At 39.1% G+C, this 27212-nt stretch overlaps 1 protein-coding gene across 5 annotated transcripts in view; it reads left to right on the forward strand.

Annotated features, from left to right (window-relative positions):
• LOC309845359 (uncharacterized protein) overlaps positions 1–27212 on the forward strand; it is a 151568-nt gene that overhangs the window by 100678 nt on the left and 23678 nt on the right. The window contains exon 5 of one of the 5 annotated variants that reach the window (XR_014301236.1): positions 10875–11078. The exons of the other annotated variants lie outside the window; for them this stretch is intronic. The gene's annotated coding sequence lies outside the window, so the exon portion shown is untranslated. Of the gene's footprint in view, positions 1–10874; positions 11079–27212 lie in introns of those variants that run through there. 5 annotated transcript variants of the gene reach the window in all.

Consider the following 27212-nt stretch of genomic DNA (forward strand, 5'->3'; position numbering starts at 1 on the left):
ATTTGTTCTAGTTTGGGCCATTCCCTATCTGCACCTAGTATATAGCTACTATTCTGGGATCTTCCTTCACCATCCCCAAGGGCAAGGCAAACTTGCTCTATAGAGGGCCAGGATATATGTAAAAAATATTTTGGGTATTTTTGGCCATGTGGTCTTGGGCCATTTGTTCACCTTTGCTATTATAAAACAAAAGTGGCCATAGATAATACTTGAATAAGTGTATTTTTTTCCAGTAAAACTTTATTTATGGATACTAAAATTTGAATTTCATATGATTTTCTTTTCTTATTTATTTATTTGACAGAGAGAGAGAGAATACAAGTAGGCAGAGAGGCAGGCAGAGAGAGGGGGAAGCAGGCCCACCACAGAGCAGAGAGTCCGATTCGGGGCTCGATCCCAGGACCCTGAGACCATGACCTGAGCTGAAGGCAGAGGCTTAACCCACTGAGCCACCCAGGCGCCCCTGAATTTCATACGATTTTCATGTGTCACGAAATACTCTTTTTTTTTTTTTACTATAAAAAAAACACTTTAAAAAGTAACAACCAGGGGCACCTGGGTGGCTCAGCAGGTGAAAGCCTCTGCATTCCGCTTGGGTCATGATCTCAGGGTCCTGAGATCGAGCCCCGCGTCGGGTTCTCTGCTCAGCAGGGAGACTGCTTCCTCCCTCTCTCTGTGCCTGCCTCTCTGCCTACTTGTGATCTCTGTCAAATAAATAAATAAAATCTTAAAAAAAACCAGGAACAACCATCCTTAGCTCATGGGCCATATGAAAACAGGTGTCAGAATGGACAGAGCCTTTAGGCTATGGTTTGCTGACCCCTGACTCAGGGGATTCTCTTTGCTTCACTTTCATGTTGGAACCCCTGGTTTCCTGGATTTTATGCCTTTCTGTTTCCTACCTCACATTCTTATTTTGATAGATCAGATTTTCTAACAGACTCCTAAGAAATCTTGGAGGTCTTGAGTTACTAAAACCCATTATTCTACCTTCACATTTACTTATTTGAAATTTTAAAACTTTGAAGACATTTCTCCATTGTCTGCTGGCTTCTGTTGTTGGCTGAGAAGTCTGATACTATTTTGATTCTTAATCTTATGTGTTTATGGGTTTTTTTCCCTGAAATCTTTTAAAATCTTTTCTTTGTCCTAGGATTCTGAATTTTGATAATGATTTATTTTATATATATATACACAATACATATACACACACATATATATGTATATACATATATGTGTATATATGTATACATACATATGTATGTATATCGTGTGTGTGTGTGTGTGTTTATGTATGGGACCATTTTTATCTATTGGGCTAGATACTACATGGATCTTTTCATTATGGAAACATGTATTTCAGTGCAGAGAGTTCTTGAATTACTTCTTCAGTGATTTTCTCCAGCCTCTTTTTGGAGCTCCTGTTAGTGGACTTCGGACTTCCCCGATTGATCCTCTTCCATATTGGATCTTTCCTCAGTTTAAAAAAATCTATTTTTCCCCCTTTCCTTTCTTGGAGAGATCTCAACTCCTCCATGGATGTTTGATGTTTAAGTCCCAAGATCTCATTCTTCGTCTCTATTTTCATGGAGGTAATAACTTCTTATATCATTCTGAAGCATGATAAGAGAAGATAGCTTGTGTTTTGGAAGCTTCTTCTCTACGCATAGCCTCTATTTCCTTCAATTTGCTTTTTTCTTTTTGTTTTGGTAGTCGACTTTAACATTAGAGATTTTTTTTTCTTCTTTTATTGTATGTCTTGCCTATGTGTTGGTGATTAAGTACAGTGAAATTAAAAAGCACTTTGAAAGCTGTGAGCACGTGAGAGGGCTTGTTGGCTTTGAGCTTTACTGTGAGTTGATCTCTGTGGGCTGTTTGTAAGGGAACACCCCAGTGTCAGAATCTTCTTCTTCTTCTTCTTTTTTTTTTAGATTTTACTTATGTATTTGACAGAGAGAGAGCACACAAGCAGGGGGAGCAGCAGGCAGAGGCAGAGGGAGGAGCAGGCTCACCACCCAGCAGGGAGCCTGCCGTGGGCTCCATCCCAAAACCCTGGGATCATGACCTGAGCTGAAAGCAGATGCCTAACTGACTGAGCCACCCAGGTACACCCCAGTGTCAGAATCTTTAAGTCTGTCATCTTGAGCTGGTCATATTCCCCCAAAAAGACTCAAATATTTTCTTCTTAGAAGATAAAAATGTGGCTGCCAAATTCTAGCAGTGGAATAGGGCAAGAGGGTTGGGGGCTTTCAAGTTCTGTTGTTAAATTTTCTTTTAATTTCCCTATTTTTAGAATGAAACTTCTATCTCACTTGTGCCATGATTCTTCCCAGCCAGAATCCCTCTATTTTACCCTCTTTAGAGAATTAACCTCCTGTCGTCTGTTGAGATTGGGGAGGGGCAGTTGTCCAGCTGCATGGAATTGGGGAAGGTATAGCTCTACTTTCACCTCTTCACTTCCATAGTGACTTGTGATGTCAGTCCCTGGGCTTCCTGGGAGTTCTTAGAAGCCAGTTAGATTGCTTCCAACTGTTCCCACTGTCAGTTTAGGATTCAGCTCTTTGGAGTCTCTCTGCTTGTTCAACGGCCCTCTAGTTTCCAAAATGTCATGACTTCATCCCTTCTCTCATTGTTGTTCTTCTTACAGGTTTGTCTTAAAAACTTCCTACCATCATTAGTGGGTTTGGGGGAGGGAGTGGAGATAAATGAGGTGTTCAGTTTGTGATTTTTAAACTGGACAAATTTTATGTCAAAATTTCTCCCCTTATGAAAATATATTAACTTCTTTATATGTTTTAGCCAGATACCATTTGATTTATAAAATATAGGCCCATGTGAAACATATGGCGTGAAGAAAAAGGTTAATTCTCAAGAGAATAATAAGTGAGTGGTTGCATATACTTCTGACAGGTACCTGGAGTTATGCATTCTTAATCTTTACATATTTTAAATGTAAAATGGTGGAAATCTATAGGAAATTTTCTGAAGTACATTATGCATTATTGTATTGTTATGAAGATTAATGTATTAGTACCAGGTTTAGTTGGTATTGACAAAAACTCTCAAAGAACAGTGGCTTGACTAATATGTGAATGTATCTGTTTCTTATATAAATGCCATCCAAAGGTAAACAGATCAGGATATGTAAGGTGCCCCAAGATCAATAGGAACCTAGATCCTTCTGTATTGTTGCTGCTCCATCCCCCATATATGACTTCCTCTTTATGGTCTAAGATAGCAGCTTGAACTCCAATCATCATATTCTTAGTTTAGCCAGTAGAAGGAAGGGGGAAGAAGGAGCACATCCCCTCCTTTTAGGGACCCTTTCCAGAAATTGTATGAGTTCCTTCTACTTATATCCCATTGGCCAGAAATTAGTCATATGGTTTTATCTAATTGCAAAAGAGTCTGGAAAATGTAACCTTTATTCTAGATAGCCCAATAAAACCTTTAATGTTTGATTACAAAGAAAAAGGAAAGAATGAATACTGGGAGGTAAGTACCAGCTTCTATGACAATATCTAAAATCTTATATGTAGAAACTGGGCCTAATAAGGGCATATGGTCCCTGGATATAGAATGCACAAAAGAACAAAAAGAGGAGTAACAAGGAGAAAGAACGTAGTGTTTGAAGAGGGTGTGAAAAGGGCGTCTAAGAAGGGAACAGAGGACACTGTGATGTGATAAAGAAAGACCTGGATAGACAGTCCAGAGACAAGGTGCTACTCTTTTGGTCCTGTAATTAATTCTGCTCTCTTAGGCAAGTCCCTTAGCTCTTTGTACTTTCTCTATCAGAATGTTGAAGACCATCTAGTAAATAAATGCAGAGATGGGAATGCCCTGAGAGGTAGTTCCATATTCATAGCTTTCCTCTGCAGATTCAAGGTCTGTGACATCTAATTAAATTTAAGAACATGAATAAATTCTCAGTATGTTCAACACAATCTCTTGTTTTGACTTAGCTTGTAATTAGCTGGATGACCTTGGAAAACTTCTTTTATTCTTGGTATCATTTTGTGAATCCATGAAATGGTCTACTAGTCTAGACTCAGTTACTGAGCCATAAGCTAAGGTGCCTTAGGATGCTGCAATGGACTCACAGAGGCGTTGCAGGATATGTCAAATTTTCAAGGGAAAGACAATGATATTTGACCTCTTTCAGATCCCAGGCAAATGGTAGCTTGAGAGAGTTAGCACTTCAGCTCATGCTACTTTTCTTTTGATGTTGTATTTTTGTAAAGCCGAGTTTCCATCCATTGCTTTAAAGGTCATTGTAGAACATGATAAAAGGGTGGTGGTGTTGAATTTGATTACAAGGTTTAAGATGTGCAGTGCCAAACAGGCACACACATCTCATTAAGAAGTAACTGTGGTTGTTTAAGAATTAGATAGACTGTACCTGGGTAGTACAGTCGGTGAAGTATCCAATTCTTAGTTTCAGCTCAGCTGCTGATCATGAGGTCATGAGATTGAGCCCTGTGTTGGGCTGCCACTCAGGGTGGAGTCTGTTTGAGACTCTCTATCCCTCTTCCTCTGCCCCTCCCTACCCTGTGCTCTCTCTCTTTCTCAAATGAGTAAATAAATCTTTAAAAGAAAAGAAATAAAAATATGATTTTCTTTTAATTTATGCATTTAACAAATCAACTACTAAGTTGTTAGGACATAAAAACTTAAGTGTTTGTGCCTAACTATTTAGTAAATGGGACTGCTGTTTATTGCTTTTGGCCTAGGGATACTATGAAAAAAATTACTAACACATTCATAGTGCCATGAACCAGGAAAATTTGAGCAGCTCAGGCACTAGATAATCTTGAAGATGTTTGCAGATTGCTTGACTCTATGACATGTTCCAGCCCTAGAACCGTACCAGCATATGGTTAATAGATTGATGTCCTAGGACCTGAACGTTGTAGGGATGAGAAGCCTGGAGGGTGTGACTCAGAGGAGTCTATGTACTCTTTCTTTCTTTCTTTTTTTAAAAATTTTCTATGTCTGTTTTAGAGAAGGGGAGAACACAATTGCTGGTGGTGCTGGGGAGGGAGAGGGACAGGCAGACTCCAGGCTGAGCACTGGAGCCCAAGGCATGTCTCCATCTCACAACCCTGAGACCAGGTCTTGAGCTGAGATCCAGAGTCAGACACTCAACCAATTGGGCCCTTCCGGCGCCCCCAAGCTGCCATGTACTCTGAAGAGTAAGGACATCCTGGTGTCACTGCTGTTATACAGGAATGCATGGGAAGTCTGTCTGCAGACCACTCTTGGATCACAATTTATATTACCTTAGAAGAGTATGTGCCTTAAAGATTTTCCTTCTTATTTTCAGATTTAGAGTTAGGTTCCTGGCTCTTAAGAATATTTACCTCTTGATGAGGGAGCTGTCTTACTGGGTCATCAACTAGATTGTCAGCTCAGGGACTGAGCAGAGATTTGTTCCTGGCAGGCTAAACTGGAAGTTGGAATACATTTTCATAAAGAACAATGTTATGAGCACTTTGATGTTGTTGAACCAATCCAATTTTTAGCATTTATCAACTGCACGAGAATATATTTGTGACATTCAGCATCTGAATATAGATGCTGACAAAAATTTTTTCCTGGAAATACTTCGTAAACTAGCCCATTGCATCATCGGAAGTGTTCTGATGACACCTTTCTCAACTCTATTAATTTTATAAAAGGCCAACTACCCCAGAGCAAACAACCAACCAAAACTCTGGGAAAATCAAACAAGCTTTAAAGTTCAGATATGCTGACTGACTAAAAAAAAAAAAAGAAATTTTGTTTATGTAAAGAAAGCTTTGAATGGTTTAATGACAATTTTAGTAATAATGAGTTGCTAAGTTGCTGCAAGTTTGAGAAGCATTCCTTTGAATTGGTTTCCCAATCATGCAGGAACTCATCTTCAGTGGAGAAGCTGCTCTCTTGTGTATAGCAGTTTCATCAAACAAGAAACAAGATAATTAGGTGTCCTTGTCCAGATTATCCAAACAATTCCCAGCAGAGCTGTGTGGTGCAAACCTAAGGAGACACAAATGCAGGGCAAATGCTTTCAACATGACCAGCCTGCTGTTTTTGACTCTGGGTTGGGATTTGGGGTCTGAAAAAGGAAACATCTTTTCTCAACTGAATCAGTGTGGCTAAGAGTAATGTTTATTATGCATAAATAGGGGTCAGATGATATTTCTCACTTCTGACTATTTTAGTATTTTCCTGCGAGGTGTGTGTTTCTTTGATACTTAGAGTAAACCTGGTATTTTTTTATACAAAAAGAATGATTCAGGGAAGTTTAATTGATAAATCTGCAAATACCGTTTTATACATGTATAACATGTTTATATACCTTCTATTGGATAGACTTTTTTTGGAGAAATATGTTTCAGTGAAAATAAAAAGTGCTAAATTCAGAAAGTCAGCCTTTTATGGTCTACTGTGCTACAGACTAGTAATGATCACTGTCAAGTATTTAACGTTCCTGTGCCTCAGTTTCCTCATACACAAAGCATTAAAATTTGGCTGCCTGTTTCTTTGTTTTGTTTGCTCAACACGGGGCTTGAATCCATAACTCTGAAATCAAGACCTGAGCTGAGATCAAGAGTTAGACTCTTACCCAACTGAGCCACCCAGGTGCCTACAAGTCAGGTGTTTGCAAGAGAGTGCTGCAAGGGGCTGTAAGGGGCAAGATCTACTGAAATTCCCAGGTACTTCAGAACTGGGAAAAATGTGAGTCTCAGTTTCCAACAAAACAATAAACATGTATAAGGAAGGAGTTACAAATATCACCCAAGCATGCCTTATGTTAAAGGAAAATACAGTAATGCATGCTGAAATTAAAAGCAACATTTAAAGAACAGCTCATTCTCTACATATATTATGAATTGGACTTTGCCAGTATCAGAAAAAACTTGGGTTATACATCCCAGGAACCCTCAAAATGATGGTTTAAGCTATTTTGGGATTAATCAAGATCACACCTTCAAATGTGCAGTCTTTTTGCTGTGTATTTTTTTTTCAGTGATTTGCATTCTTGGCTTACCCACTGGGTTTTGCCTGTTTTTCCTCATTCTCTGCTGTGTCTTTAGACAGTGCTGTCTCTGACAGCCGGCTGGGTAAGTCATCAAGTGCATGCTGATGAGCTGGTTTGCCTTCTTTTGCCAGATTAAATCAGGACAGCTTTCGAATTTGGAAAAGGAGAGAATGGTCTGTGCCATTATTTCTGACTTTTTCTTCCTTTTCTTTTATCTGGGATTTTTTCCACTCCTAAACTCTTCTGTTATGCTCTTAATTTATGATACTTCCTTTCCTTCATCTTTTCTATCAGGAACAAAACTGTTTCTGTTCTGCCAGTGTATTTTCTTACTTGTTTTTACTGATTTTAACTTTGTGTTCCTTTTAATAAGTAAGTATACAACCTTAGGAAACTGTTAAGGGATTTCAAAAGTAAAGTCGAGAGTCTATTCATTGACATTCTGAGTCAAGAACCAATATTTACAAATTTAGTTTTCATATGAGATGGTAATAAGGAAAAAAAAATACCTATATATTAGTACTACCCAATGTTGTTTTGAGGGACACATTCCAGAAACTTTAATATGCTAGTATACATTGTAAATCTCCAAGAGGAGGATATTTGTGCTGCATTTCCCAAACTTATTAGATGTTGTATACTGTTTTCCAAAGGATTTTTTTTTTCTTAATTTTTTATTTTTTATAAACATATATTTTTATCCCCAGGGGTACAGGTCTGTGAATCACCAGGTTTACACACTTCACAGCACTCACCAAATCACATACCCTCCCCAATGTCCATAATCCCACCCACTTCTCCCAAACCCCCTCCCCCCAGCAACCCTCAGTTTTTTTTGTGAGATTAAGAGTCACTTATGGTTTGTCTCCCTCCCAATCCCATCTTGTTTCATTTATTCTTCTTCTAGGATTTTTGGTGGAATTCTGTTTCTAGGAAAACACTCTTGGAAAAGTTGCCATATTCCATTTTCCTATAATTTATTTTATAACTCAGCTTTATATGTAATTTCATAACTAATCATAATTTCAAATATTCATATTTTTTAAAAAAAAGATTTTATTTATTTATTTGACAGAGAGAGAAAGATCACAAGTAGGCAGAGAGACAGGCAGAGAGAGAAGGGGAAGCAGGCTCCCTGCTGTGCAGAGAGAGCCCGATGCAGGGCTCCATCCCAGGACCCTGAGACCATGACCTGAGCTGAAGGCAGAGGCTTAACCCACTGAGCCTCCTGAGTGTCCCTTCATATCTTTTTAATAGTGATCTTTGTGGGGAAAGTTTGACCTGAGAATGAATAGGGATTTACTGGGATTTGAATATGTTGCAATATTTTAACATCCTAAAAATCTTTCATTATCTGTTTAGACAGGAAACCTTGCTTCAATTTTAGTTTCATGTTTATCTTAAGAAACAGTGTGGGTGGAGTTCAATTTTCCCCCCAATCTTACTTGTTTACTATTTTATAGACAATAGTAAAAAGTAGCTGCAGCCATGGATACAAATACTGAATTTTACCTGCCAATATGAGTCTCTTGATTTGTCAATATTTCAGAGCATCGCTCCTGGGGCTTAGCATGTCTCATTAGCATACAATGAAGCCTCCTTTCTCTCCCAAAATGTGTTCTCTATCATTATGATGCCCCAGTCAAGGCCCCAGTCATCAACTTTAAACCCACAAGGTCACTTGGTCATCTTGTGATTACAACAGCAGCTTTACTGCTTGTAATTGTCCTACAGCTGTGGCAGGTCAATGGAAAAATGTTCTTTAAACACCACAAGCATCTGATTGTGCAATATACCGAAATGAGTGTCATTGATTATTCACACTGCTGGCTGGTCAAAGCTGGGGAAGTAATTAGGGCTTTTTGTGTGGATTATCCACTGAGAAAAGGTCACATAACTACAAACAGTGCCAGCAGAGAGGAGCCACCAAGGACCCCAGCATCCGTGATCAGTTAAGAAATGCTAAAGCAAGGCTTAATAATGATGTGCTTATTCCAGGTTCTACAGAATGTGATCATTCTGTCATAGAAATCCAATGAAGCATGAATGATGGCTACTTTTTCCCTAGAAGCTCTGCTTCAGGTCCCTGATGCCCATCAAACAGGTTTGTCAGGGACACTAGACAGAGAAGAATTAAAAAAGCAGAGCTCCCCCCACTTCTTTCTTTAAATCAAGAATAAAGGATTTCAGCTAGCAACCTTTCTATTTACCTCCCCATTTAAAGCACCATAGCAATGTTCTTTTTCATATTTGCTGATAAAATGTCCCAGCAGATGGTCTGGTGTTATGGGGGCTTGCAACCATTCATTTGCTGATTTAAATGAGGATCTTGGAAAAACACTCTTTGAGCTATGGTCCTATTTATAGTAATATAGTGCTGAAAACATGTTTCAGTGTGCTAAAGGGCCTTTCATTGTCCCAAACTTAAGGTATTTCTTCTCAATCAACTTAGCCAATCTTGGGACTAGCATCCATCCTCAATAACGTCTGAAATTCTAAGGTTAAAACTTTATTGTTTTAGTTTAAATTATTGGTCTCTATTAAACTGAAGCTATTCTGGGAAAGCCAGCAATTGAGCCATTTTTCACCCTTGTGTAAATAAAAAATCTGAAAGTCAGGCTTGAGAAGGCATTAGGGAAGTATATTTGGGAAGTAAAGTAAGTAGTAGGGGATCCCCAAAACAAAATGTTTTTGGGTTACTTCCTAGCTCTGCTTGGAATTTTATTAATATAGTGGAAAAAAGAATACTGGGTAGTAATTAAGAACAGCAACTTTGTGAGGGGTCAAATCCTGGTTCTAACCATTTACTCTGTGGTATTGGGCCAATCATTTAAACATTTGGAGCCTTAGTAGGGGGTGGACAGAATTTTAAAACAGTCTTTTTGTCAGAAGCAGTGAAATAGCAGGTAGATGAACTGGCCAGGAAGAGAGACATCCTGAAAACTACCCTCCATTATTGTAGAAAGCAGCCTGCTTAGGGTCTTCTGAGAAATAGTTGTGACCAATGATGCTCATGTGGGGACAGCCTCTTAGGTCAGCCTGCTAGATTTGGCATTGGGCTCTCTGCTCTCTGCTGTTTGTCCTTAGTCCACTTGTTTTAAGTTGGAGCTCCCAGAATCTCTGACACTGAAGTCATGTTTGATTATGGCCTAAGGAAGTTCCACCTTCTAAAAGCAGTCCGAAAAGCCTTCAAACCTAATTATGGAATTTCAGCAAGTGTAACAAACCAAAAGGAAGGTATTTTGGAGCAGGTACCCTTTACTCAGTTTCCCAGTTGGCCCCCTTCTTTTTCTGCTCTTGGTCCTTGCCCCAAATTGACAGTCAGTCTAAGTTGAGAGATACAAGAATTGTAGTGAGAATGAACTAGGAGAATTGTGAAAGGTCTGCACAGTACCCAGCATGCAGTGAGGACCCACAACAGAAACATTGATGCCAGAAACCTAGGAAAGGCAGAAAATTTGTTGGTAAAATCTGAACACATTTCTATTTCTGAAGTGCTGTGTTAAAAATTCTGCAAGTTCTGAGTGATAGAGCTGTGAGAGTTGTCTGCTTTGCCATACTAATTCCCTTCCATTGATCATTTAAATAAGGGATTATCTTGTTTTCCCTTTTTAGACTGAGGATTAGTTGTTGAAAAGCAAAGGCTCTGAAAGTTAGAATGTCCAAAGAACCTTGCAATGATATATATTTTTTGTATTTGGTAAGAAAGGAATTTTATATTTTTAAGAAAGGAATTTCCATTGTTTAAAAATAAGAGGGAAAAAAATGAGAGCAATATGGTTTAAATGGGGAGAAATTTAAAAATTCATAATTCAGATTGCCATTATCTTTTTTTTTTTTTTTTTTAAAGATTTTACTTATTTGTTGGAGAGAGAGAGAGCACACAAGCAGAAGGAGCAGCAGGCAGAGGGAGAAGCAGACTCCCTGCTGACCAAGGAGCTGGATGTGGGACTCAATCCCAGGACCTTGGGATCGTGACCTGAGCTGAAGGCAGCCACTTAACCAACTGAGCCACCCAGGTGTTCCCAGGCTGCCATTATCTTTAAGAAATATATTAAAGGTCAGATGAAAATTTTTTGTTTTATTTTGTTTTGTTTTAGTTCATAGATAAAAAATTTCACATTTCCTATTCATATGACTATAATTTATAAGCAGGATGCTGTCCTAGACAAAGCTAAGGCAGAGGCGGTGGTTCTGGGGGGCAGATTTTGTCTCTAACTTTTTTGGGCTGCCGTGGTTGGGCTGCCGTGGGAACTTGGGAAAGTGGTTTTTCTGCTGCTTCAGCTGTTACTGTTTCTATGTGCCAATAGAGCAGGTGAGAGCCTGGGGGCAGCAGTGACAGAGTGACTGAGTAGTGGGAGACTACAGAGGGAAGAAGTAGAAGACAAAGTTTTCATCTGAGCCCCATCTCAAATTAGTCTTCTAGCCCTAAAAGCATTGTAAAAGGAGGAGGTTTGTTGTTGTTAGTTTTTTTTTTGTTTTAATGTAACAGCTTTGTTGAGATATAATTCACATACCATAAAATTCATTCAAGTGGGGGTGCCAGGGTGGCTCACTTGGTTGGGCATCTGCCTTCAGCTCAGGTGCTGGGATGGGGTTCTGTGCTCCGTGGGGAGTCTACTTCTTCTTCACACTATGTCCCTCCCTCCTGCCTATGCTTTCTTTCTCTCTAAATTAAATTAAAAAAAATTTTTTTTTTAATTCATTCATTAAAGTGTATAATTAGTGGTGTCTGGCATAGTCTCAGAATTGTGCAACCATTACCACTATCAAGTTTTAGAACATTTTTGTTATCTCCAAAAGAACCTTGTATCCATTAGCAGTCATTCACCATTCCCCCTCCTTCCAGCCCCTGGCAGCCATTAATTCATTTCCTGTCTCTATGGATGTACATATTCTGGAAATTTCAAATGAATAGAATCACATAAGCTGTGGTCTTTGTATCTGACTTTTTTCACTTAGTATGGTGTTTTTGTTTTTTTAAAGATTTTATTTATTTATTTGACAGAGAGAGACACACAGCAAGAGAGGGAACATAAGCAGGGAGAGTGGGAGAGGGAAAAGCAGGCTTCCCGCTGAGCAGGGAGCCTGATGCAGGGCTTGATCCCAGGACCCTGGGATCATGACCTGAGTTGAAGGCAGATGCCCAACGACTGAGCCACCCAGGTGCCCCCATTTCACTGTTACTAAGTACATTTATCTTATTGAGCAACCATCATCACCATCCATCTCCAGAACTCTTCATTTTGCAAAAATGGAACTCTGTATTCATTAAACAGTGACTCTATTGTGTCTTGTAGATAGCCTATAGTTGGAACATTTTTAAAAATTTTAAAATTTTTAAAATTTATTTTACCAATTTCTATCTTCGAACCGGAGAGTTTATTTATTTGTAAAGTAATTATGAAATGGAGGGACTGCTGTCATTTTGCTGTTTGTTTTCCATATGGCTTATAGCCTTTTTGTCCCTCATTTCCTGTATTGTTGTCTTCTTTTGTGTAGCAAAATATTTAAATCTCTTCATTTCCTTTTGTGTATATTCTTCAGCTATTTTCTTTCTTTTTTTTTTTTTAAAGATTTTATTTATTTATTTGACAGAGAGAGAGATCACAAGCAGGCAGAGAGAGAGGGGGAAGCAGGCTCCCCGACGAGTAGAAAGCCCGATGTGGGATTCGATCCCAGGACCCTGAGATCATGACCTGAGCCGAAGGCAGCGGCTTAATCCACTGAGCCACCCAGGCACCCCAGTCTTCAGCTATTTTCTTTGTGGTGACCATACAGGCTACATTCAACATTCTAAATTTATAACACTCGAATTTGAGTTAATACCAGCTTGACTTCAATAATTTACAAAACCTCTGCTCCTTTAATAAGTCTGTGCCCACTCTCTTCAGTTGTTAATGTCACAAAATTCTATCTGTATACATTTTGTGACCCAAACCATAAACTAGTAATTTCTAAATGTATTACTTTCCTAAATTACATAGAAAAATAAATGTGGAATTACCAATTAAATTTACTATAATATTAACTTTTACATTAATAGTTGTATTTTACAAAATGTATGAGTTTTTAAAATTGTGGAGAAAACATGGAGTTACACACCATTGTTACAATAATACTAGTTTTATATTCCCATGTGTTTATTTTTACTGAGATCTTTAGTTCTTCATACAGCTTTGGGTTACTGTCTAGTGTCTTTTCATTTCAACCTGTAGAACACTCTTTAGCATTTCTTGCAGGGTAGGTATGGTGGTTACAAACTTCTTCAGTCTTTGATCTTTCTGGAAATGTCTTAATTTCTCCCTCACTTTTGAAGGACAGTTTTGCCAAATAAAGGATTCTTGGTTGACATTTTTTTTTCTTTCAACACTTTGAATATATTAGTTCCCTCCTTCTGGGCTCCAAAGTTTCTGATGAAAAAATGCTTATAATCTTATGCTTAATGCTTAAAATCTTCTTATAATCTTAGTGAGAATCCCTTGTCTGTGACAAATTGCTTCTCTCTCACTGCTCTTTTTTTTTTTTTTTAATATTTTATTTATTTATTTGTCAGAGAGATAGAGAAAGTACAGGCAGGCAGAGTGGCAGGCAGAGGCAGAGGGAGAAGCAGGCGCCCTGCAGAGTAAGGAGCCCAATGCAGGACTTGATTCCAGGACCTGAGCCAGGATAGTGCCCTGAGCCACCCAGGAGTCCCTCTCTCACTGCCTTTAAAATTCTCTCTTTGTCTTTACATAGTCTGATTATAGTGTGTCTTAGTGTGGGTCTTATTGAGTTATTCCTACTTGGCGTTTTTTGAGAGTCTCAGATGTTTAGGTCTTTCATCAAATTTGGGAAGTTTTTAGCCATTGTTTCTTTAAATGTTTTCTCTATCCCTTTCTCTCTCTCTCTTCTCCTTCTAGAACCTCCACAATACATATGTTGTTCTGTTTGATGGTGTCCCACAGGTCCTTCAAGCTTTGTTCACTTCTCTTCAGACTTTTTTCTTTCTGTTCTTCAGATTTTGCAATTCCCATTATTCTAATCTTCAGTTTTACTGATTCTTCTGCCTACTCAAATCTGACATTCAATCCTTCTAGAGAAATTTTCATTTCAGTTCCAAAAATCTCTTTTTGGTTTCTTTTAGGTTTTCAACATTCTTATTGTTATTTCTATTTTGTTCAAACATTATTTTCTTGATTTTCTCCATGTCTTCCTTTAGTTCTTTGGGCATCTTTAAAATAATTGTTTTAAAGTCTTTGTCTAGTAGATCCACCATCAGGTTTTTCATTCAAGGGTAGTTTCTGTTGTTTTATTTATTTTTTTCCTTTGAATGGCCCATACTTTCTTGTTTCTTTATATGTCTTGTGATTTTTTTTTGTTGAAAACTGGTCATTTAAATCTAATATTGTGATAATTCTGGACATCAGATTCTCCCCCTTTTTCAGGGTTTGCTTTTTTTTTTTTTTTAAATGTTGTTCTTTTGTTGTGTTTTAATTGTTGTAGGCTGTCTCTGTGCAAAAGATCAGCCTGAAGTATAAACTTAAGGTCTGCTCAGGTTTTGTTGAACCCATGATTGCTGTTGGGCAGCCATGGTGACTTTCTAATTTCCTTCATGTATAAAGTTGCTTTTGAATGTCCTACTCTTTGACGTTTGGTTTGCAAAAGAAGAAAAGAGAAAAATGAAGGGCGTAAAGGCACTGGCCCTTTAAATCCCCTGGAAAGTTGCTTCAGCCAAGGGGTGGGGCTTGCAACAGTTAGGGGAGGTGCAACAGTGGTCACCATTTCTTTGTCTGCACCTCTGTGATTAGAGGACAGATCCCTGATATTTGGAGTACTAGATGCTTTCTGCCCATCCTGAGTCCTACAAGCTGTGGGCAAGCGGCTCTAGTAACTTGCACAGCTACCTGTCACTGAATAATGAGTAGCTATTATTGTGATAAGAGCTGAAACTGACTGAAATTAACTGCAACTTACCATCTAGCCAATTCCTCCCCAGCTGGGGAAGTTGCAAACCTTCAATAGACTCCAGCTTTCCAAAATAGTTATATCAGACAGATTCTGCCAATGTAATTGTTGTGTAGGTGGGAAGACAGATTTCCGGAACTTCCTACTCTGTCATCATTCCAGAATTTTCCCTCATTCTTTTTTATTGCTGTATAACATTCTTTGTGTAGGTTAACCACATTTTGTGTAACCACTCATCAGCTGATGGACATTTGCATTTTTTAACTTTTTGGCAATTACGAATAATGCTGCTACAAACATTTGTATAGTTTACACCGGACTTATGTTTTCATTTCTTTTGAGTATATCCCTGGGGATGAAATTGCTGGGTCATATGATAAGTTTATATTTAACATTTTAAAGAACTGCCAAACAATTGTCCAAAGGGCTACCATTCCTATCAACATTAAGGTTCCAATTTCTTTACTTCCTCATCAATGCTTGGTATTTTTGGTCTTTTTGGTTGTTGCCATCCCAGTGGGTGTTAAGTCGTCCTGATTTGCATTTCCATGGTAGCTAATGATTTTGATCATCTTTTCAGGAGACTGCTTTTTGACTGTTTGGAGAAGTGAAAGGGACAGGTTTATTTTTAGTGTTCTATTTTTTTGAGGTCATCTGCCCTTTTGTGGTGTGAAAACCTAAGTTCTCTCATTTCTCAAGGTGTATTTTAGGCAGGCTCAGCCGAGAGCTCTGTACTCCAAAGGAATGTCCAACAGTCCATATTGTGTCATTTAAAGAGATAAGACATCTATAAATGGGCCTAGGTGGATGTTAGTACTCCACAAAGGTCTGATCTGGTGATTAAGGCATAGGAGCAGAAATCTCTTGTTAGGGACAGTTCTCAGAGTGATTCATTCAACAAATATTTATGAAGTAGCTGTTGTGAATCAACCAGAATCTGTGTTATGTGCTAAGGGTGGCTCAATAAAATAGCAGTAATTTCCCTGGCTTCCTATCATTTATGTCCTAGTAGAGGATCAGACTCCAACTTAAATCCAGGTTAGACCAGAAACTCAGTTTATGGGCATAAGAGATTGGTGAAGTCTAGGTAGTGGAAGAGACCCAAGATTTGAATAAAACTCTTGTTCCAGCATGGGATTCAGATATCACATCTGATCACAGGGGGAAAAACCCCACACAAGGATGAAAGACCAGAGAGCCATATGTGGACATGTAATTTTGACATGATTTTTGCATGATTGGCTTAGGAGTACAGTGGTGCTAGGCAGAGAGTAAGTCATTAGTGCCTGTAGCAGAGAAAGACTTAAGGGGGTAGGAAAATGACATCTCTCCTCCAAACTGAGGATCTCCTGGGCACCTGGGTGGCTCAGTCAGTTAAATGTCTGCCTCAGCTCAGGTCATGATCTCACGGTCCTGGGATGGAGCCCTATAATGGACTTTCTGCTCAGCAGAGAGTCTGCTCCCTCTCCTCCACCCCACTCGTGCTTTCTTTCTGTCTCAAATCAATAAATAAAATCTTTAAAAAAATAAGATGAGGATCCCCTTCCCCAGAGTCTCTATAGTCCCTTCTATGGAGATCATATAGATGGTAAATGGCAGAGTTGTGAGCCTTCAGGGATAGAATATATGTGAAAGTACTCTGAAGTACTGTCAAAAGGCATCCATTTGTAAGTTATTGGAGTAATAATGGCGCTCATTGCTTATTTCAGTTGGTGGTGGCAGATGACACAGAGAAGAGACCATTACAGAAGTGGCTTATCCCACTCTAGCTCAAGGAACCCAAGTAGTTGTAGAATTTTAGCATACTTTTGGCATTACAAAAGTGGTTCTGTCAAAAATAATGAAATAGCGTCCCTTTGTGTCTCTTTGAAGCCAAATGCTCCAGAGGGAGAGAAGAGAGGCAAGTTGGTAAGAGACTATTTGGATTTTGCCTTTCTGCTTAACCTGTATTTTCAAATTAGAAATGAGTTGGATGCAAAATTCTTATTACAGGACATGATTGTTTCCTTTTATTTTAGAACAGTGGATCCACAAACTGGTTTCTTCTGGTTGATCATTAAAATAAATCTTGGTTCAAATGAAACCAAGTGAGAAAATGTATCTTATAGATGGTTCAGACAGAAGTAAGAAATTAAGCACTGTATGGGAATGCATTTGACTGTAAGAAACAGAAAAGTCATCTGTAGATGGGATTTCATATTTCTTATATAATAGGAAGTCTGGAGATAGGCATTTGCCTGTGTTGATCGAATGATTTCAGGGCCAACTTCTTTGTCATTTTCTTGGCTGGACTAGAGCTGCAATGTCTCCAGCCACCCCTTGCATGGTCAGGACAGGAAGCAAGCAGACAGGTGGAGACTCCTGTGAAGTCTTATCTTTTTCTTTAGGAAAAGAGCCTGTCCTCGTGGAGTTACCCTAAGTCTTGTTGGCCAGGCTGTCATGTGCCCACTCTGGCCAGTCCTTTAAGAAGGGAAGCAGATTACTGTGACCAGTTGAGACAATTTCAGCTCATTCCCTGTGCCTGAGATAGGGGCCTAACCTTCTTGAAATCAAGGAATTTCTGCCAACAACCTGAACACAAGTAAGAGTTTTGTTACTAGAGAAGAGAGAAGCTGTTGGGTCTTAGTTAGGCACAGCTCAGTGTCTGGCCCGTGAGCTCATATGGATCCAAAAGTGGCTGCTCAGACAGATTGGGGGTGGGGGAACTCGTGGATACTTAGTGCAACAAGATCCATGAATATTGCCACGTGAAGCTAGAAGGGTGTCCCTGGCTCATCTTGTGGCTCTGGTGCTTTGAATGCACACTCCTATGGTGTTCTTCTCAATTCTCACCGTAAATTAGATGTAAAGGATTCTTCACCCAGTACACACCCCCTTGTTCCTGGGTGGTCTCCTAGCTCATTTTTCATTCTTCCTCTCTGCCTGCAGAGCCTCTTAAGGACCAAAGGAAAAAAGCAGCTAACATCTGTCAGTCTCTTTGTGTGCCAGGATTGTGCCAAGCACTTTATATTCTTTATTGCATTTAATCCCCCTAAAAACCCTTTGAAGGAGGTACTACTAGTATCAACCTTATTTTGTAGATGGGAAACTATAGGTTGACCTTCCTAGCCTGGGGCCACAAGTACCCAGAAACTGTGGACTGCTCCAGTTCCCTGGTTAGGCTCTACCAGCACACCATTTCACTCTCCCACTTCCAATAGGCTCCATTTATGTGTCTGTTGCTTTTATAGTATTTTTCATACTGTCCTGGAAGAGGCCACTATACACGTGTAAACCGACCAGAGACACATAACTAGTAAGTGATGGGACCAAGTTTTGACTCCAGCATCTGTGCTCTGAGTAATTGTGTTTAGTTTATCTAATCTCTCCAAATAGAAGGTGAATAAAATGGAGATTGAAAAGGCTGATCTAAATATCTTGCACACGGTGTTAATCCTGACAGACACGTGTGTATTATTAACAAGAGGTTTCTGAAGACATAATGCCCCAATTTGATGCTAATAAGAGAATCTTTATAGTCTGAGGAATGCTTGTGGGGCAACTGTTTGGGGGACAAGCAGCTTCCTGTACCTTCCTCCACCGACAGCCCCCAGTTAGCTCTCAAAGAAATGTTGCTGATAGAGGTGATCATTGATTTTCTAAATCTCTTCTTTGTCTGAAGCCCTTGAACTTACCAGAACAGTGCCTCTAGAGAGGAATCAAGATCTGGAAATCTCACGTTAGATTGAAAACCCTGCCTCTTACAAGTGGCATAAAATGAAACACACCTACAGTATTTGAATGTTATTGTTTACCCTCATTTTGTTTCTTGGATATTTTTGTGGAAGCTGAAAAGCTTTTTCTGATCAGTAAGTGACCTTGACAAAAACTGGCTTTGCGCCGCTGATGTTTTAAACTTAAAACGTTCAGATGGACATACCTGATAAATATTTTTTTCACACCCAATTCTCTGTTGTTTATTTTAACTTGCATAACTTGCTTGCATTAGCTTGTACTGGCTTTAACTGCCAGTGGAGCATTCTGTACTAATTTTTTTTACGACAGTCTTCATACAAAAGTAATTCATGGCATGGTTTGAGCCAAGTCAGTACATTGAAAACTAAAAGGGCTGTTGTTTATTTAAGATTGAGCCCGGGGAAGACTCCAGGGCACTGCCCTTGCAATGCCATGCAATGAAGCAATCTAAACATTCTGTCATCATCATACATAAACATCATTTAATGAGTACTCTTGTTATGCATAAAGAATATGGAAGAAATTCTTTTTTCCTTTTCCATTTTCACAGTATCTAAAAGCACAGGAGGTTTTGCCAGATAAAATAGGGTCTTGTTTTTGCTGGCATATTGATTCAGGAATAAATGAATAACCTGTTTTTTGGGAGGAAATTTCTTAGCATTTCATCTTTTGTTGAAATACCATTCTTACTACTCTATCGTGTTAAGGAACTGTGACAATTTTTTGTTAATGAGGGGGATTGGGGTGGGGCGAGTTGGGGAACAGGACTGAGCAGTATATCAGAGGGTGTATATTTACCTTTTCTGTACAGTTTTAAATTAGACCCTTCGTCACAGATAAATTTTCCTTATAGAGAAAACACATTGGAGTTTCCCACATATATTTAATCAACTTCTGTTCCATGTGCAAAGTATGGCACATCACTTAGAATAAAAATTTCCATTTTGCTTGCTTACACATCCAAGTATGCAAAGACTGGTTCAGTAGCTAACAGAACAAACAATAAATGCCTTTGTCAAGGGTTACCTACTGGAGCTTGGCTGTTAAAAGAATTGTGCTGTTAACTGCCGAGGATCCAAACTGGCCTGGACATGTTATACTAGTTATGAGCCATCTTAGTCATAGTGATGTACAGCAGAAATTCACAATTATATGTAAACAGTTTTAATGTAAGTCACTTTTTGCTTCAAATGTTCTCGAACGTAATACACTGGCCTATAACACAAACTGTATTAATAGAGAGGTGATGAAAGAGGAGAGACAATGTATATATCTTTGACAGGAAGCTAGCCACTCAAAGGGCAAAATATAGTGATCTTTTAATCAGCTACTTGGTGATTGCTGGTTTGGCTGTTTACTTCCAGACAGGAGGCTTCTGGTAATCTCTAGCAAGAACAGAGACCAATTGAACTGTCAGCATTTAAATCACAGGTTAAAACTCCTTCATTCTCTGAAACTGTCCTAAAATTGTGTTGTGGTGATGGTTGTCTAACCCTACAAATAAACTGAAAACCATTGAATTGTATATTTTATAGTTTTTACCTATTTATCCATTTAAAGTAATCTCTGTGCCCACCGTGGGGTTCAAACTCACAACCCTGAGATCAAGAGTCACACACTCTTCCCTTCTGGCTGAGCTAGTCAGGTGCCTCCCATTGAACTGATTATTTTAAATGGGTGGATTGTATAGTTTGTTAATTGCATCTCAATAAATTTGCTTAAAAACCTTCCTTCATTCATGGAAGTCACTATTTTTTTTGTTGGGGTCCTCATCCTCTTTTTCTCCTCAGATCTCTACTAATTAATTTTGTGGCTGTGCAATTCTGTACTGACTAGCATCACTTTGGAAGTTGGTACTGTGCCATTTGGAAGTGATAACGGCTGCTTGGGGCTATTTTTTCTTTTTATTATTTCTTAATATTTAAAACAATGTGCTTAGTCCTTTCATTTCCTCAGTTCCTATTCACAAATTACTTTAAAATCATGTTCTATTGCAGTGGTTCTCACCTGGAGAGGGGCAGGGCTTTGGCAATATCTGAAGATATCTTTGATTTTCCCAGTTGGTCTGTGGGGGTGCTAGTGCATCGAGTGGGGTATATGTCAAGGATGTCGCTATATGCCCTGCAATGCACAGGACAGCCTTCCACAACAAAGAATCATCTGGCCCCAAATAGGCTGAGGTTGAGAAACACAACAGTATCAAAACTGGGTGACACACTGTGAATGTGTGCTCTTTGCCTTGTAGACAAACTGAGGCCTGATTTTGAACTCTGTTGTGAAGTAGCTTAGTTACCCAGAAAACCAAGCTTCCTGTCCACATTTAACAACAGCTTTTATATTGGCGTCACAGCTGACATTTCCATGCCCTCTGGTGAGTAAAAATGTTAACAAGCAAGTGGATTGATTGTCTTCTATTAACCCAGCCGTATATCTTCCTTCTTGTAGAGAAAGTAGTGACTCTTTGTACCCCACTGTTTTATTCTCCTGCTTTAGATATCTCCTTACATTTGTAAAATACTTTTAAATAGCTATAATATGGGGGCACCTGACTGGCTCAGTTGGTAGATGTGACTCTTGATTTCAAGGTCATGAGTTCAAGCCCCACACTGAAGGCGGAGTTCACCAAAAAACAAAAATAAAACACAAACAAACAAAAAAATAAGTGTAATATTTATCATCTTATCTTGCCCACACAATTATCCTGTGGAACAAACAGGATGAAAATGATTTTTCTTTTTAGTATCAGGAAATTGAGAACCAGAAAGGTGGTGACTTTCCAAGGCCATGTTTCAGGTTATTAATAAAGTTGGCACTAGAGCCCAAGCATCCTTTCCATGGAGTCATCACAGGCAATATTAATAACCTAATAATCAAGGACCCAGACCTTGATTTCATGCAGACCTAATAGTTTTCATTCATTTCTGGCTCTTTTAGCTGTGTAACCTAGGGTGAGTTAAATAACCCCTCTCAGGCTCATATTTTCTTCTTGGCCAAATGGGGACTTTTCTTACAATAGGACTTTTCTTACAGGGTTATTTCGAGGGAGGAAAGAAATAGTACATGTAGGGGCGCCTGGGTGGCTCAGTGGGTTAAGCCGCTGCCTTCGGCTCGGGTCATGGTCTCAGGGTCCTGGGATCGAGTCCCACATCGGGCTCTCTGCTCAGCAAGAAGCCTGCTTCCTCCTCTCTCTCTCTCTGCCTGCCTCTCTGCCTACTTGTGATCTCTGTCTGTCAAATAAATAAATTTAAAAAAAAATCTAAAAAAAAAAAAAAAAGAAATAGTACATGTATAACAACTAGTGCTTGACCCATTAAAAATGTTCAATAAACTTTGCAGTTATCATTGTTCTCCTGTTTCTGAATTAAGACAGAATTGTCCTTACTATATCTGGTTGTTAAACAGTGTCAAGTCAGTAATTGTTTAAAGGCCTTAGTTTTGTCAGCGGTAAAGTAGAGGATTGGATTAAATTTCTTGAACTTCCCTTTCAGCCCCCAAACACCATGATTCTTGGCTGCTCAGTGACCAAGAGAAGATGTATTTCAAAAATAAAGAAAGAAGATTCTCTGGAGGGATTTATCATAGGGGCTCCTGCAGGGAGACAATGTAGTTCTCTACGTTGTATTACCATTGTTCTTACAATTAATGTTTTTAGGTCATTCCGCTTATAGGACCATTTATGGACTTTATTTGCAGCCACTCCCTATCTGTTATGTACAGAAAGAAATTTAAATCACTCATTCAAAAAAATAAAATGAAAAGTAGCAAATAGGAAAACCCTCTCAGTATCATGACACACACTATGGAAACCATTTTCTTGTAGGAATCCAAATGAGAGGAAGGAGCATATATTTCTATCAGACATCTTCAAAGGTGTGTTTTGGATACTCTTACTTAGTTAAATTACATTCATGACATTTTAGAAGTTGTTTAATAAAAAACAATGCTCTCACTTAACAAAATATGGGTCAGACATACTAGAAAGATTATCTCTTAGCCTGTGGTAGAAAAAAATGCAAAGTGTGTGCATTACATATCCTTCCACTCTTCCTCTTTTTTTTTTTTTTTTTAAAGATTTGTTTATTTGAGAGAAAGAGAGCGCAAGCAGGAGGAATGGCAGGCAGAGGGAGAAGCAGACCCCTTGCTGAGCAGACAGCCCAATGCAGGGCTTGATCCCAGGACCCTGGATCATGACCTGAGTTAAAGGCAGATGGTTAACAGATTGAGCCACCCAGGTGCCCCTTCCTCTTCTCTTCTTAAAGCCATTTCCCTCTGTTGTGTCTACTCCAACTCCTATCAAAGCCCAGTTACTCCATCCTCACTAGTTCCATGCTCTCCACCTCTTTTGGGCTAGTTTTCCCCTAAAGCTCCAAGGCGCTAAATATCCTTTGCTGCCTTCTACCTTGAAATCTTTGTAGGAGACTTGGCTTTGCCATAGTAAAACTTTAGGATATGCCGCCCTTCAGGTCTATACTACCTGTATTTTTAAGAAGCCAGCTAGGCGTTTAGTATGTCTGAAAGTTTTCAAACCTTCTCCTAGCTTTGATCTTTATTATAGATAACATTTTTTGAGCATTTATGTCAAATTAATCTTCATAAAAACAACCCTAGGAAATGGTTGCATTCGGTATTCCCATCTTAGGCCTGAGGAAATGGAGATCTAGACTGATTCGATTACTCTCCCAAGGCCACACAACTAAGACGTATAAGAGTTAGGATTCAATACAAAAAGTTTGATAGAGCCTACACTCTTATTACTCATGCTATCTCTTAAAAAAGAAAAAAAACATTTTATTTATGTATTTGAGAGAGAGCAAACAAAGAGGAGTGGGAGGAGGGGCAGAGAGAGCTGGAGAAGCAGGCTCCCCACTGAGCAGGCAGTCTAATGCTGGCCTCCATCCCAGGACCCTGAGATCATGATCTGAACTGAAGGCGAAACACTTAACCAACTGAGCCACCCCAGGTGCCTGCCCCTCATGCTACCTTTTTAGTAATAACACTTATGGAGTCCTTACTATGGACTGGCATTGTATTAGGTACTTTAATAGTTTCTCATTAATATTTAAAACTATCCTATACTATTAATATTAATACTACTGAACAGTTTGCTTTTCTATAAAATGAGGCTATGATACCATTAACTCTGTGTTGCTTCAATACTTCATTGTATCTGCTTAATAGCATGTTAGAATGATCTAATGACTTCCATCTCACTCTTCAACTAGAAAGTAAGCTTGCCAAGAACGTGTCTCATTCACTCTAACATCCCTAGTACAGAGCAAGATACCTGGCACCGATAAGTACTCATGAAAATTTAAGGAATGAATGAAAACATACTGCCCTTTTTATGGCAAATGAGACAATGTATGTGACAGTACCATGCAACTTAATTGTGACACAAATGTGATAGATGGCTAAGAATAATCACCTGTTTGACTCCGCTTAAGAGAAAGTAAAATGTTCTCCTTTTCATGGGGACATGTGCATTTTTACAGTGATTTCTCGAATTGTTGCATTTGCCTGTGCTGCTCAACCAAAGGCAGACTCTTTTCTGAATAGTTCCAGCGAAAGAGAAGACCACTTTGTCTTGAAAATCTACACCCTACTTAAAAGGCATATATAATCTAATTTTTATAAGTCTTAAGCCTCCCTCCCAGTTATAAATGCCAGGAATGCTGGGGCTTTATTATAGAATAAGCATGATGAGTAAAGCACAGATGTATTTGTAGAGGCTGGAAGAGCCTCGGACAGGCGAGTAGATCAGAACAAAGTGTTGTTAATGATTCCCCCAGACACCTGAAGAAGAGTGCAGAAGATCAATAAATCTGTAGAACACTCATCCCTTTTGAAAGTGTGAGCTTCCTGGATTTTATTTATTTAAGATCGGTACAATTGAGTTATATTTTTGAGAATCTAATGGAAGAGAATCACATCATCTCTCAGGAAAGCAATCCTCTCAGCGGCACTGGCCAAGCTTCATCCTGTTAATCCTTTTGACCAATGAAGCACTTGGTATATTCCTGTAAAGTTTCTGGAGGCACTTTGTCCATTATTAGGTCTGAGCTTCAAATAGTCTGGGAAAGAAAGAAATCCAACAGCTCTTCTTGCATCAAAATAAACAAGTGAGTCTCATTTTAATAAAACCTTAGAGCACGGTATCACCTCGCAAGTTACAGGTACTCAATACTTGCTCTTTGGAATAAATGGAAAATTTAAATTTGTGAAAGGGATCAATAAATATGTGATCATTTACACTCCCAGATGATGTATTTTCTCCTTTGCTTCTGAGTGCTGACTTTAAACATGGCTCTTTAAGCTAGCATTAAGGAATGAGAAGGTGAGATTTTTCTTTTGAAGTTACTTAGTCCTTTTTCCCATCTACTGGACATAGCAACCACCTCAGTGGGTTATCTCTTTCCTAAGCATATGTATGATGAAAGAGAGGGTTTCCAGTTCCTTCATTTTCATAAGTACCAATATCTAATTTTTTAAAAGTAAAAACTGCTGGACCACCATGATTTACAGATTTAAAATGTGCCATAATGTATTATGACTTAACATACAGAGCTTTCCCTCCAACATCTGTATCCTGATTTGTAGTCTAATAAACCTTCCTGCCGCAGATGGCATGTGCATAGTTGTTCCAAGGTGTAATACATCAACACAGCATTTCTAAACACGGAGCAATAATGTATTCAATTAAGGGAGGAAATAAAACATCGAACCATTTCTTATAATAAATCTTTTACTAAGCTTCCCACATCACATGTTTGCGGAGGAAATAATACATGTCATTCAGACTAAGGGTTATTGTAGACTGCTGAGGGAAACATGAAATTCTGGAGGTTTCAGCAGTCCTGTGAAACCCTGAAACATGGAAAGTGTACAAATTAGAAAAGGATGTAATATGTGACTAATGATACCTCTTGGGATACCTTTGGAACCCATATTTACTGTTATGATCACTAGATTCATTTAAGCTACAGGAGTTGAAAAGCAATACCCTAGTAAGTGAAAAACACCTCTGAGTTCATTAGATGTGGTTGTAATTTAAGCTCTAAAGGCTTTTTTCCTTGCTGTCATTCTTCATATTTCTGGAAATGTGGTACTTGAGCTCCTAATAAAAGTGGTCTACATCATGACCATATAATCTACAGTTCCTGGAAAGCACATTTACACCTTCACATCTGTAGTGAAAGCCAGGACTAAACAGAAACTTAATTTACCCCAGATGTCACTCAAAAGAAAGTTCTGGAGAAGGCTGCTGTTTTTAGGATTTTCTAGCCCCTGAATTAACCCCAGGCACTGCTATGGATATGCAGCCAAGGCTTTCTAGGCCCAAAGGTTGAAACCTCTTTTCATAAACTGTGCCCCGCACAAAACTGACTGAATCCCACAGAGTAAACCCCCAACCCCACCCTCCATTTGTGGAGGGAAACAATGGCTATCCTGACCTTATTTACACAGATGATACCGGGGCTTGCTTGCTGTCTTAAGCATCTTAGCAAGAAATTTCGCTCTTTTGACTTGGTAAGATGTCATACTATCATCTTTTAAAGCAGATTATGTGACCATTTCTTTGAACAAAAAATCATATATATATATGATTTGAGCTGCTAATATATATATATATGATTTGAGCTGCTAATCACCAGAATAGCACTTGATGGGTCAATATAATCAGGCAATCCATTTCCATCTAGTGATCTAATAATACTCTTCCTTCCTTTGCTTTGCATTTTCCTCACCGGTATCTCTTTTCTTCAGTGATGGATGAGTTGGTCTAAAGTCAGTTCTCTCCCATTCCCAGGTGATAAGCCTGACTGGAGCAGCTTTAGGGCTGAAAAAAGATCAACACATACACCATACAGTTCCCCAGAATGTGCAGAAATTAAGTCAGACAAGACTTCAGTCCCACTCTAAACTATTTGTGGTTTTAAGCTCTACCTTTTTTTCTTGTTTTAAAGATTTTATTTATTTATTTGACAGAGAGAGATCACGAGTAGGCAGAGAGGCAGGCAGAGAGAGAGAGAGGAGGAAGCAGGCTCTTGCTGAGCAGAGAGCCCGATGCGGGACTCGATCCCAGGACCCCGAGATCATGACCTGAGCCGAAGGCAGCGGCTTAACCCACTGAGCCACCCAGGCGCCCTAAGCTCTACCTTTTAACTCATGTATCTGTTGGTGTCTTACTTCAAGTTACCTTCGTCCCACTGAGGCCCACAAGGTGGGTGGGGCAGCAAATCCGCCCAGTTTCCGCAGATGCCCGGCTGGCGTAGGTGTAATTGAGGAAAGGCCACTGCAAGCACTTTGAGCCTTATGGAGGCTGGGGCTTTCTCGAGAGAAAAGTCATGTGCTTCTGTGTCAGGCCAGATACAGAAGCCAGTTTCCCTAGGCTCCGCTGGTGTAACTGCTCATAAAAATTACTATTTAATAAGGATAGCCGCAGGATTTATTAAGGGAACAATGTAAAAATGGCCACGTAAAAAATAGTTTTACACCTTCGTAAAAC

Source organism: Mustela nivalis (genome assembly GCF_964662115.1).
Source record: "Mustela nivalis genome assembly, chromosome: 12".
NCBI classification, from domain to species: domain Eukaryota; kingdom Metazoa; phylum Chordata; class Mammalia; order Carnivora; family Mustelidae; genus Mustela; species Mustela nivalis.